Source organism: Ascaphus truei, chromosome 3 (assembly GCF_040206685.1).
Source record: "Ascaphus truei isolate aAscTru1 chromosome 3, aAscTru1.hap1, whole genome shotgun sequence".
Taxonomy (NCBI): Eukaryota; Metazoa; Chordata; class Amphibia; order Anura; family Ascaphidae; genus Ascaphus; species Ascaphus truei.
The window spans coordinates 182,689,311-182,702,770 of NC_134485.1; the positions used below are offsets into that span (position 1 = coordinate 182,689,311).

The 13,460-nt window shown below is 45.2% G+C and overlaps 1 long non-coding RNA gene across 1 annotated transcript; it reads right to left on the reverse strand.

The window, feature by feature from the left end:
• Positions 1-1,259: 1,259 nt before the first annotated feature.
• Positions 1,260-13,004, reverse strand: LOC142490999 (uncharacterized). The gene is made up of 5 exons (XR_012800211.1): positions 12,958-13,004; positions 12,488-12,553; positions 10,871-10,937; positions 1,716-1,789; positions 1,260-1,496 (listed from the first exon to the last, which is right to left on the reverse strand). It is a non-coding gene; the product is annotated as an uncharacterized LOC142490999 (long non-coding RNA).
• Between the last annotated feature and the right edge of the window lie 456 nt (positions 13,005-13,460).

Consider the following 13,460-nt stretch of genomic DNA (forward strand, 5'->3'; position numbering starts at 1 on the left):
GCACAAGCTGTTACTAGCTATAGGTAGCATAGTCAAGAGGGGAAAGGGGCCCTCTGGATGTGATAAAGATGTGGTGGACCAATTATGTCCAATACAATTACGAGCTGTTATCAAAACTTTCAATACTGTGAGCAGTTATCAATAACATTATCGCTCACACAATAAAGCCCTGTGCTAAACAGCAAATTGGCCAAAATGCCCCAAAGCTTTGTAGAAAGCAAGGGCTTTCTCCAAAGGGCCTAAAGGTTGGGCTTGTCATGGAACAGAAATACCCATTTCTGCCTTCTCTGTTTCACCCCCCCTTTCCTTGGCAGTTCTGCCTGCTAGCTGTACTTGGATGTTACTTTCTTTGCAGTTTCACTCCCAGTGCAGATGGAATGGATACATTATGTTGCCTTTTTTCCTTCCAGTCTGTCACAACCCTGGTTGCTCTGCAACATCTCCAGTCCTCCAAGTTAATGGGCTTCCCCATTCCCCCCTGTCCCTGCAGACAGGTAGTATGGCCTGACCCCTATCCCTGTGTCACAAGCAGTACCCACTGTCTTTACTTCCTGACATTGGCAGAGTGAGTACATTCATGTTACACCCCTATGGCAAGGCCAATCCTTTTCACCTGCCCTTAATTACGAAGCACCTATAGAGAAGCACTCTCACAAAACTATTACATCCACAAGTGCCTGTATATACTGCTCCATTCCTAATAAAGCAAAGAAAATATAACAGGACTTGGTGTGCTTTGGAAAGAGGGCTGAGTTGAAGCTATCTGGGTCCATTCATACCCTAGACATGACCCTGGGTCCAGAATAGGCGGTAAGGAGGAAAGTGAAGGAAATACATGGGGTAGTGTGAGGAGAAGGATAGAGAGTCTGAGAAAGAAAGAAAGCAACCAGACAGGTGGAAGAGCAGGAGGAGGACAAGCAGAAAGAGGGAGTAGAGAGAGAAGTCAGGAGAAAGGTTTAAGCAAGCTTGAGGGCCTGAAAAAGGAGATTGACAGGTAAGAAGGATTGGTAGATAGGGGAAGTGTTCCCTAGCCATAGAGGTGAGAAGCATAAGGAGCTAACAGACTAGTTATAAACCAAGTTGGTGGAATAGGGGGATTAGTGCAAGGAGATAAAACTTAAGTTCAGGGTAGAGGTCCAAATCGTCACAGTTGAAGGGGAAAGGTTACTAGGTGTAGTGATAAAGTTGTAGGCATAGGTCAGTAGATAAAATAAGTTCTATAAGGGACAAAAAGTTTTAATACATTAGGGGTTAAAAGATGAAAGGTTTTGGTGGGTGTTGTTTTATTAAGTTAAACTCAAGTTAAGTGTTGAGCCGTCTACCGACTACCAAGGAGACGGAGTCAAGGTGGTGTGTGGGTGACTGTTGAATCATGCTGTTTTGTGTGTGTCTACCCCCCAGATATCCATTTGTTTGTTCCTTTCCCCCCCTCCTTACCAGAGCAGGAGACTGGAGACCCCTGGAGAGAGCGGATGGAATACAGGTGGCCATGGGAGCTGACAGAAGATAGACAGACGATGCGTCTGGGTAAGCATACACAACCTCACACCACAATGCATATAACCATTATATCACATAATGTCAAAGGTTTTAATAGCCCAAGTAAGAGAAAGCTAGCTTTGACGGATTATAAAAGAAAAAACCCTGACATTATATTATTACAAGAAACACACTTCACCAAAACGTGTTTTCCTAAATTGTTTCATAAGAATTACCGGAGCTGGTTTCTGTCATCTGCCGCTGTTAGGAAGAGAGGAGTTGCGGTGTTGCTCCATAATAGATTACCGTTCTGTGTGGAGCAAACCAAAAAAGACAAAAATGGTACATTCATTATCTTAGTAGGCACCCTACAGGGTCAATACATCACCATAGCGAATGTGTATGCACCATGTGAACACAGTACTACAAGCTTTTTCTCATAATTTTTTAGCATCCAACAAAATATCTAAAGCAGGCATGTCAAACTCGCGGCCCGCGGGCCGCATGCGGCCCACACTGAGTATCTGTGCAGCCCACCCAATGAGTCCCGGTTACGGCGGTGGTGAAGAGGATGCGGTAGCTGGTAAGTATTCTCTGTGTGAGTGAATGCTGCCAGGGGATTGGATGAAGGGCCGCACGGGTTTGAATGAAGGAGGCGGGGCTTAGAATGCCGGCCGGGATGCAGGGGATTGGTCGCAGGCAGGTCAGAGGAAGCCGGGGGCGGGGCTTCCGCTTTGTGCAGAGCACACGGTGAGTGTGTCTCTGCCTTCCCGCTCCTCTGCCTGCTGCGCGATGTCCCCCGCCGGGCGGGCAGCCACAGGGTCCCGGGGTAGAGGTGCTCACCCCTCTTGCCGCTGACCCCCCTTTGGCGCTGCCCCCCCTTGCCGCTAACCCCCCTTTGGTGCTGACCCCCCTTGCCGCTAACCCCCCTTTGGCGCTGACCCCCCTTGGCGCTGACCCCCTTTGGCGCTCACCCCCCTTGCCGCTCACCCCCTTTTTGCGCCCCCCCCTTGCCGCTCACCCCCTTTCTGCGCCCCCCCCTTTCTGCGCCCCCCCCTTGCACCCTTGGCGCTCCCTTTGCCCCCGGTCCGCATGTTGCGGAAGATGGGCATGGGGGCGGGCTGTGGTGGTGCGCGATCGCGAGGCTCAAAAAGCAGGCCTTTCTTCTGTCCCCCGCCCCCCCCCCATCCCCATCCATCCGTCCGTCCATCCGTCGCTGTTCTCCACTTTGTGTAGGGTGTGGGGGGGAGTGTGTGTGGGGGGGGAGTGTGTGTGTGTGGGGGGGAGTGTGTGTATGTGGGGGGTGGGGGAGTGTGTGTATGTGGGGGAGTGTGTGTATGTGGGGGGTGGGGGAGTGTGTGTATGTGGGGGGTGGGGGAGTGTGTGTATGTGGGGGGTGGGGGAGTGTGTGTATGTGGGGGGTGGGGGAGTGTGTGAATGTGGGGGGTGGGGGAGTGTGTGTATGTGGGGGGGGGAGTGTGTATGTGGGGGGGGGAGAGTGTGTGTATGTGGGGGGGGAGTGTGTGTATGTGGGGGGGGAGTGTGTGTATGTGGGGGGGGGAGTGTGTGTATGTGGGGGGGGAGTGTGTGTATGTGGGGGGGAGTGTGTGTATGTGGGGGGGGAGTGTGTGTATGTGGGGGGGGAATGTGTGTATGTGGGGGGTGGGGGAGTGTGTGTATGTGGGGAGTGGGGGAGTGTGTGTATGTGGGGGGGGGAGTGTGTGTATGGGGGGGGAGAGGGTGTGTTTGGGGGGGAGAGAGTGTGTGTTTGGGGGGAGAGAGTGTGTGGGTGTGTGTGGTGGGGGGTGTGTATCAGAGGCTGTGTGTGTGTGTGTGTGTCTGTGCAGGCCAGCAGAGACTGTGTGTGGTCAGTGTCTTTGTTGGTCTGTCTGTGTGTGTGTCTGTAGGTCAGTGGCTGTGTACGTCTGTGCAGGACAGAGAGAGAATGGGGGGGGGAGAGAAGAGAGGGGGGAGAGAGAGAGAAGAGGGGATTGAGCGAATGGGGGGGGGAGAAGGGAGATGGGTGGGGAGACAGAGAATAGACGGGATTGAGCGAATGGGGGTGGGGAGGGAAGGGAGAGAGAATAGGGGGAGACAATGGGAGAAGTTGAGAGAAAATGGGGGGAAGTAGAGAGAGAATGAGGACAGGGCCGCCAACAGTCAGTCAACCCCCTCTCTCTCTCTCCCCACCCTCTATCTCTCCCCACCCTCTATCTCTCCCCCACCCTCTCTCTCCCTCTCCCCCACCCCTCTCACCCTCTCCCCCACCCTCTCTCTCCCTCTCCCCCACCCTCTCTCTCCCTCTCCCCCACCCGCTCTCTCTTCCTCCACCCTCTCTCTCTCCTCCACCCTCTCTCTCTCTCTCTCCCACCCACCCTCTCTCTCTCTCTCTCCCACCCACCCTCTCTCTCTCTCTCTCCCACCCACCCTCTCTCTCTCTCCCACCCACCACTCTCTTTCTCCCACCCTCTCTCCCTCTCCCCCACCCGCTCTCTCTCCTCCACCCTCTCTCTCCTCCACCCTCTCTCTCCCTCCACCCTCTCTCTCTCCTCCACCCTCTCTCTCTCTCTCCTCCACCCTCTCTCTCTCTCTCTCCCACCCACCCTCTCTCTCTCTCTCTCCCACCCTCTCTCTCTCTCTCTCCCACCCACCCTCTCTCTCTCTCTCCCACCCACCCTCTCTTCTCTTTCTCCCACCCTCTCTCTCTCTCCCACCTCTCTCTCTCCCACCCTCTCTCTCTCTCTCCCACCCTCTCTCTCTCTCTCCCACCCTCTCTCTCTCTCCCACCCTCTCTCGCTCCCTCTCCACCCTCTCTCTCTCTCTCTCTCCCACCCTCTCTCTCTCTCTCTCTCTCCCACCCCTCTCTCTCTCTCTCCCACCCTCTCTCTCCTCTCTCTCTCCCACCCTCTCTCTCTCTCTCTCTCTCTCCCACCCTCTCTCTCTCTCTCTCTCCCACCCTCTCTCTCTCTCTCTCTCCCACCCTCTCTCTCTCTCTCTCCCACCCCTCTCTCTCTCTCTCTCTCCCACCCTCTCTCTCTCTCTCTCCCACCCTCTCTCTCTCTCTCTCTCCCACCCTCTCTCTCTCTCTCTCTCCCACCCTCTCTCTCTCTCTCTCTCCCACCCTCTCTCTCTCTCTCTCTCCCACCCTCTCTCTCTCTCCCACCCTCTCTCTCTCTCTCCCACCCTCTCTCTCTCTCTCCCACCCTCTCTCTCTCTCTCCCACCCTCTCTCTCTCTCTCCCACCCTCTCTCTCTCTCTCCCACCCTCTCTCTCTCTCTCCCACCCTCTCTCTCTCTCTCCCACCCTCTCTCTCTCTCTCTCTCTCTCTCTCTCTCTCCCACCCTCTCCCACCCTCTCTCTCTCTCTCCCACCCTCTCTCTCTCTCTCCCACCCTCTCTCTCTCTCTCCCACCCTCTCTCTCTCTCTCCCACCCTCTCTCTCTCTCTCTCACCCTCTCTCTCTCACCCTCTCTCTCTCACCCTCTCTCTCTCCCACCCTCTCTCTCTCCCACCCTCTCTCTCTCCCACCCTCTCTCTCTCCCACCCTCTCTCTCTCCCACCCTCTCTCTCTCCCACCCTCTCTCTCTCCCACCCTCTCTCTCTCCCACCCTCTCTCTCTCCCACCCTCTCTCTCTCCCACCCTCTCTCTCTCCCACCCTCTCTCTCTCCCACCCTCTCTCTCCCACCCTCTCTCCCTCCCACCCTCTCTCTCTCTCCCACCCTCTCTCTCTCTCTCCCACCCTCTCTCTCTCTCTCCCACCCTCTCTCTCTCTCTCCCACCCTCTCTCTCTCTCTCCCACCCTCTCTCTCTCCCACCCTCTCTTTCTCCCACCCTCTCTCTGTCTGTCACCCTCACCCACTCTCTCTGTTTTATCTTAACTGCACTATACCTACACCGAAATAACCTATTCTGCTTTCTTCCAGATCTGACTATCAAGTTTCACACGGGAGACATCGGAAGACAGGTAGGGAACACCTCCCCTCCAGTATAGTACCTTGAGGGACTGCGGATCACGTAAGATCCCAGGCGGGATTGCTGCTTTGGAAATTGTTAATAGGGGGCATCCTGACACTGTTTAATGGGTTCAGAAGTCATTCACGTGTGGCTTTTTCTTTGGTTCGGTTAGTGAGGTCAACACACACACACACACAGTACTTTTCGAAATAAACCTACGTTTCTATGAAAATTTAAGTATTTTTTTTTTGCGGCCCACCTAGACTTAAACCTTGTTTATTTGGCCCTTGTTAGCATTTGAGTTTGACATGCTTGATCTAAAGGATACATAGTCTTAGCAGGGGACTTTAACAGGACCATGGATACATACATGGATAAATGCCCCCAAACAAAGAAGACACGGACAAAATATACAGCCACACTGATTAAGGGTTTAAGAGACAGCCAACTGACGGACATTTGGAGAGAGCTCCACCAGGGTGAGAGCGGATACACTTTTTTTCTCATCCACACGACAGCTATAGCAGAATAGACTACTTCTTTGTATCTAATAGAATGGTCTTAAAGATCTCGCATACAGGGATCCATGATATTTCATGGTCAGATCATGCACCGATAGAGCTGCGCGCTCCCAGTTTAACCTAGACCGGCCAGGAGCAAACTGGAAACTGAATGAGGAGTCGTTAAAGATCCCAGAGGTATTTCAGATGGTTAGTAGGGAGATTGGCTGTTTTTTCATAGATAATAAGGACAGTGTGCCAGCACAAACTACCCTCTCGGAGGCCCATAAGGCAACCCTCAGAGGCATACTGAAAGGTATCGCTGCAAAGCGGAGAAGAGAGATGTAAAAATATGAAAGTTACAAACACAATTGGAAGTACTCTCCATTCGCCACAAATCCAATCAGCAGGCAAATACGCTAAAGGAATTATCGGACACCAGAATTGAGCTTAATATGCTGCTAACCTCCCAGGCTAAGAAGGAGTTAAGCTGGTCTAAAATGAAGTTTTTTTGAAAAGGCAAACAAGCCAGATAGCCTGCTTGCCAATAAACTTAAAAATAGGCAGGCAACCAAATTACAATATTCAGGCTATTTAGATGCAGTCTGGACGCCTGGCATCCAATCCCAACCAAATTGTTGAGGAATTCAAACAGTACTATGAGACCTTGTATGATGGGAAATAAATGTCACATAATAAAAAGAATAGTAAAGCAATACAATATTTTTTAGCAGAAGCAAAATTGCCTAGCTGAGCAGAGAGGGGAGGGAAGCACTACAGCAAGACTTCACAATAGAAGAACTATCAGAAGTAATTACAAACCTAAAACCATCCAAGACTTCAGGGCCTGACAAATTCTCAAATTTATATTATAAAAAGTCTCAAATTATTAGTCCCCGATCTACTTAAACTATTCAATTCGGCCCTGGCAGGTGCCCCATTCCCAGAGCAGATGCTCCAAGAGTCAATCTCTCTGATTTATAAGCAAGGGAAAGACCCGGCGGACTGTAAGAGCTGCAGGCCAATCTCTCTAATAAATTCGGACATCAAAATATTCTCTAAATTGTAAGCAAATAGATTAGGCTACATCCTACCCAGACTGATTCATCCAGATCAGGTAGGGTTTATCATAACAGACAGGCAGCAGACAACACCAGATGGATCATAGATTTAATTGAATTGGCACAGACTAGAAAAATCCCATCTATGGTAACCAAGTCTGGATGCTGAAAAAGCCTTTGATAGGATAGATTGACCTTACTTGAGAGAGACGCTTGGATAGTATGGCTTTGGACGAAGGTTTCTAAAAGCAATACTGGCTCTGTAGGAGGGGCAAGCCTCAAAGGGTTAGACACCAAAGATTCCCATCAGAGCGGTTCCAAATAAGAGTGGCACGAGGCAGGGGTGCCCGCTGTCCCCCTTGCTGTTCGCCGTATGCATAGAGCCATTAGCAGCCCAAACAAGAAATAACCCGGATATAATGGGAATACAGAGACAAAAGCAGACACATAAAGTGGCACTGTATGCAGATGATATTTTAACATTATCCAAGCCCCTTACCTCTCTGCCTAATGTATTTAATGTACAGTATTAGGGGAATTTAATAAGATATCTGAGTTCAAAATTTATCAAGCAAAGTTCAAAGCATTAAATATTAATCTCTTTAAGGTCACAGAGAAATTGATAGAACTAAATTTCAATTTTAAATGGCAAACTTCCGCAATTAGATACCTAGATTCTTAGATACAAAGAATTATAACACATTATATAAAGCAAATGACCCAAAACGAATTAAAACGCAGAGAGGCTTTGTGGATGTGGTCCACATACAATATCTCTTGGATTTGCAAGATTCATTGTATAAAAATGAACCTTCTTCCCCGTTTTATGTACTAGTTTCAAACACTCTCAATACCAGTGGTCCAGAAGGACATCCTCTCACTCCAGTCGCTTATATCTAAATTAATCTGGAAAAATAAGAAGGCACGGGTCAAAAATTAAATTTTAAAAAGGCCAACATTAGCAGGAGGGTTAGCGGTACCTTGCTTGTTATCTTATTACAGAGCAGCCCAATTATGCCAAATTCTCTAATGGCACATGGATTCCAGTCTTAGAAGATGGGTGGAATTGTAAAGTGAATGCTGTGCGCCAATTGATCTGCACAACTTAATCTGGTTCCCTAAAATGATAATTAAATCTATTGAAGAACCGCTATCCACTATGACCAGCTCACTGACAGTCTGGGAGGCCACCAAATTTAGATGTTCCCTGACAAGACATACTTTGATGGCCTCATTTGACAATCCTGACTTTGCTCCTGGTCTGAATAGTAAAGACTTTTTGATTTGGAAACACAGGGGTTACATGAGACTCAAGGACCTGGAGGGAAGGAAAAGCATTTAAACATTTGAACAAATTAAATCCGAAAAAAATATTCCAAATTCCAAATTTTTGAGCACCTCCAGGTCCGGAATTTTATATCAAATTTCAAACATGTCCAGCACGAACGAATTTTGAGCAGCTCTGTTCAAGAGAAACAGAAACTAGAGGACTTAAATCTAGGATGTATGGGGAGGTAGTCAGTTCTAGCAAAAACTACGACAAAAGACTGAGCTACATGAAGCAGTGGAAGGATTACCTAGGAGAAACACTTTAAGACGAGGACTGGGATAGGGTTCACTTGTCAGCAGCCAAAAGCTCCATCTGTACGACTTTGAAGGAGAACGCAAGAAAGTCCTAATGAGGTGGTATCTCACCCCATTGAAACTCTCAAAATTCATCAAAGGTTACCCCCCATTGTGTCCTAAGCAATGTGGGGAGCCTGCAGACTTGCTACATACTGTATGCTGTAAGCCTGCCCTCGGGTAGCTCCCTTATGGGAACAAATTAGAGATTGGCTACAGAGGATTTTTGACCTCACTATTCCCCTAGATCCCTGGCCAGGACTAGCTAAAGTGAAACACAAACTAGCTGCGCATTTCGCAACAGCGGTGAGATGCTAGCTCGCAGCATTATGGAATCAGCAAGAGATTCCATTTTTTCCCAAAATTAGAAATATAATTTGGTTTGTTTGCCAGATAAAAAGTTAACGAGTTTAGTTAACGACACAGACGCTAAATTTCTACAACTCTGGACGCCGTGGTTGGCACAGACAGATCCCTGGGGTGAATGATGCCACGCTTTGCTTTAATAAACGCAAATGCGTTCTATCACAAACGACACGACGAGTAGCAATAAGACCTGGTAGGCTGGCAAATACAGGAGATGAAAGAACGAAGTCAAATAAGCAGAATAACAACACCTGAGAGGATTCGGCCACAGAGGCTCTCATAGGCAGCTTACCTCCTGTAAACCCCCCCCCACCTCCTTTCCCATGTCTAGTGTATCCGTCAATTCATCTTGTCTGTGGTAAATGTTTTATTCTATATATGGATGTTACGAAATAGATTGTTTATATTTGAATGTACAAGACAATGTGTTGCCAGACCATGTTAAGATATTTAAAAAAAAAAAAAAAAACCCTAATATAATTGGAGTTACCAAAAAAAAACAAAAAAAAACACAACCTTACAAAGTGGTTGCAGTGGTGCCTTACATTTTGTAAATAATGATTATTTTCAACCCGAGTGCTTCAACAAATACCAGAACCATGACAGACCTAACTATTATAAGAACATAAGACAAAAAAGAGAAAAAAGCTCAAAACCCATAGAGTAGTAAAGTCTGTTTATGAAATAAATAAAAAACGGTTAAAAACACTCACAGAAGAATAAGTAAATTCAGGCACTTCGGTACTCAGAATGAGCGCTGGAATAGAAGTAGTCCACTCTTCTGCTGGTTGGGGTACTCAGTGTTTCTTCCCTTCTCCTTCACTCGATCGGCGGCGTGGATCCACTTCCGCGTCAGGTGACTTGTGACGTCAGAGCGTATGTCGTCAATCGGGGGTTGGACTTAGGGTGGCCACTTGCTCCCCCTCCAAACTCGGCGTACAAGAGTTCTATCTGTCACGTGTATTCTGAATAGTTCAGTGCTCTCGGTAAAACTCCAGCAACCAAAGCAATGTCAGCCCTACGCGTTTCAAGGACTTTGTCCTCTTCGTCCGGGGCGCTTTCATGGTTAGGTTGCTATTGATCATATATATATAGGGGTAACAATTAGGTACTATCTGTAGATAATTAATAAGTGACCGTTTTTTATTCTTCTGTGAGTGTTTTTAACCGTTTTTTATTTATTTCATAAACAGACTTTACTACTCTATGGGTTTTGCGCTTTTTTGTCTTTTTTTCTATAGTTCCTACCGGTCCTGAGGTTAGTTCCGGTTGCAAAGAAGCAGCATACCCATATTTCATCTGATACTGGACTCTATATTTGGGAACACATGATGTGACTATACATTATTCATTTATTTCATTAACTCTTTAAGTACCATGTTTGCACTTGTCACTGTGTAACCCTTTCTTTGTAATTATTTATTGTTCACTAAGTAGGAGCGCTAGCTGACACACCTATTACTAGAAGGTGTTATACCTATCTACTTTTATCTGTGTCAGCCTATTCTCTATTTCTGTTATTTATTATAAGAACATGCCTAACAAAGACCTGGCTCCAGCAGATTACATGCCACAAAGAAGCCATCTGTATATGCCTCAGTGCATGACACAATATTCAAACTATTCTGGAGCAAGCAACAATCCGAATGAGCTGAAACCACAGAACAACCAATTGATCGACTCCAGCAGCTACCTCGACAACACTTGTTGCATTACTGCACAGAATATGCATGCAATATAATGCAGGTAACTATAAAATATGTACTTTATACAATGTGTGTTTCAGTTTTTTTCACGAATGACACACATATGCATACCATTCATTACGCATGCGCGTACCATCGGTAACACCTTTTTCTTTTATAAGTTGTGCTGTGCACCTTTTACCTCTTCTCCGTCATCTGTTAATATTAGAGATCGTGGCGTGAAGATCACAAGATGTCAGAACAGACTTCTGATAAAAAAAGGAAGAGGCAGTTAACGAGATCCGTGGCAATATTGTTAGATGTGCTGTGCAATGTTGCTGTCAATAAGAGAACTTTCTGCGCATTCCTTAAAAGTAATTCCACAACGTTTACGCCCCTCTGTTTAAAAGCAGGTCGCCAGGTTTGCTTTCCCAAGTTTAACAAATATGTAATATGTGCAGCAATGCAGTGAATATATTAATTAGTTGTGTATTTTGAAAAGGTTTCCATAATTATATATTTTATCGCCTCATTCTGGGTTAGTGACTTACATAAATGGCTGGTAAAGCAGAAGATTGCTAGTTAATATGTACAATTATTACGGCTATTTAATGTTATGAGGCAGTGTGTATATTAAATTGTTGCAGTTGTGATGTCTTCAACAACAAATGGCTGTAGTACAGGCAGTTTTATAATTTTCACTACTTGATACTTAATATATGGTTGGATAAAATATTCATGCATAATCAAGAATCCGTTAAACTAAATATTTTTAATCCACAAACAAATGCAAACGTTAGGAACATGTATTATACTAGTCTAACAATATAAAAACACGTATGATGTATGTTTGTATGCATTTGAAATGTTTTAATAAAGGTGTACATTTAGAACATGACATATCTACTTATTTTACAGATGTTGACATCTCCATTCCACAGACAGAAGATCATGTATCCAAACACAGAAAAAGTTACACCGTTGACATACTCTTTACACATGCTGTAAACATGATTTAGACACTTGACTATATAATGTTGGGACTAGTGCTATGAGACACAGTTTACAGTACATGAGAATTGTAGGTTATATGTCTAAGCAATAGTCGCATTTTTCACAATGTTGACATGTTTCCTATATGTAAAAAAAAATTACACTAATGTAGAATTTGTGAACTTGCAAATATACTGTTGTGAACATGACAATAACATTTGTAGTAATGTCATTATATTGATTGTATTGGTGTGCAATTGTTCAGACAGCTCATGATCCTGACCCTTTACATTAGTCATATAATACTCCAAAGAATATTTTATTACACTGTATACAAATACCCTAGAAAAGTAGTGTGTTAGATATTAGAACTTGTATCTATTCTTCAAACTTAAACATCACAGTAATTGTATGAAGCATAGACATGAAATATGACAAGATTGCAGTGTGTAAAGTTGACCTAGAACAAAAATGTGCTTAGGGACACATACCAGATTACCGATACAAGATGTCCCCATGTCAGTAGCTCATACTCCTGCAAGCATACTACATTAATGTTTTTTACCATTATCAATTAAGTGTAAATTATTCAATTAAGTAAGGAATTTGAACAATAACATATATAACTATTTTGTATCACAAGTCCTCATTACTAATTCTAGTGAAATATATAATGTTTACAATGAAGTGTAAATGTTAAAACACAAATATATGTTTTAATGTACAGTAGTTGATAATCAGCAATATACAAAATTGTATAATGTACACATTGTAGGGGGAAGGGGGGCTAAAGAACATGCTTTAAGGACCAAAATGTTAAACATACCATTCACAGATGACGCAGTGATTGTTTAGAACTAATGTTGCCACCGATATGGTACAGAGCAGGGTCCTAGGATTAGATAAACACAATGAAATGTGACATCATGAGAAGACTATAGATTTTCTTATATGCAAATCATATTCTTACATAAGAATTCTTATTTGATTAAATTCTGGTGGGTCTCCATCCCATTGGCTGTGTGGTCCCTAACCCCACTGCAGGAGGCCCAGGAGGATCCTCCTCTGGATCCTCCCGTATGTTGCCTTGATGATTGTGACGCAGTGCAATGTTGTGCAGAATGCAACAACTAAACACTATGTTGGCAACCTTCTGTGGCGAGTACTGTAAGGCACAACCAGATCTATCAAGACATCGGAACCGACTTTTCAATAGTCCAAATGTCCTCTCAATCACCGAGCAGGTGGATACGTGTGCCGCATTATAACGTTCCTTTGCAGGTGTTCGAGTATTACCCAGTGAGGTCAGAAGACAGGGCCGGCTTCCATATCTTGAGTCACCTATAAGAGAGCAAATACACATGAATGTTAATATAACATGTAATTTACATTACAATAATTGTGTATTGCCATATCCTAGTACATGAAACACAAGTGAAGAATGTACCAAACATATGCCATTACAAACCAAGATTCAGTAATAATTAGATTAGACATACTGTAATCATGACATCCGTTGAACATTAGAAACATATGAAATGTCACCTCTGATGGCTATAGCTGTGTGTATTGGCCACTATCCCTGTTATTGTGTGATGAATAATTGAAGAAAATTGAAAACTGCTTCACCTAGATTATATATTTCCCCATGTTGAGTAGTAATGTTTTTGGTTGATTAGATATGAGCCATAAATAAAAAAAAAACATAAAATATAAATGATGCAGTTTATCCAACTTTGACTGACCCAATAGCCATCCGTTGCAAAATGTCCCCGCTTCAAATATACGGAAGACTAAAG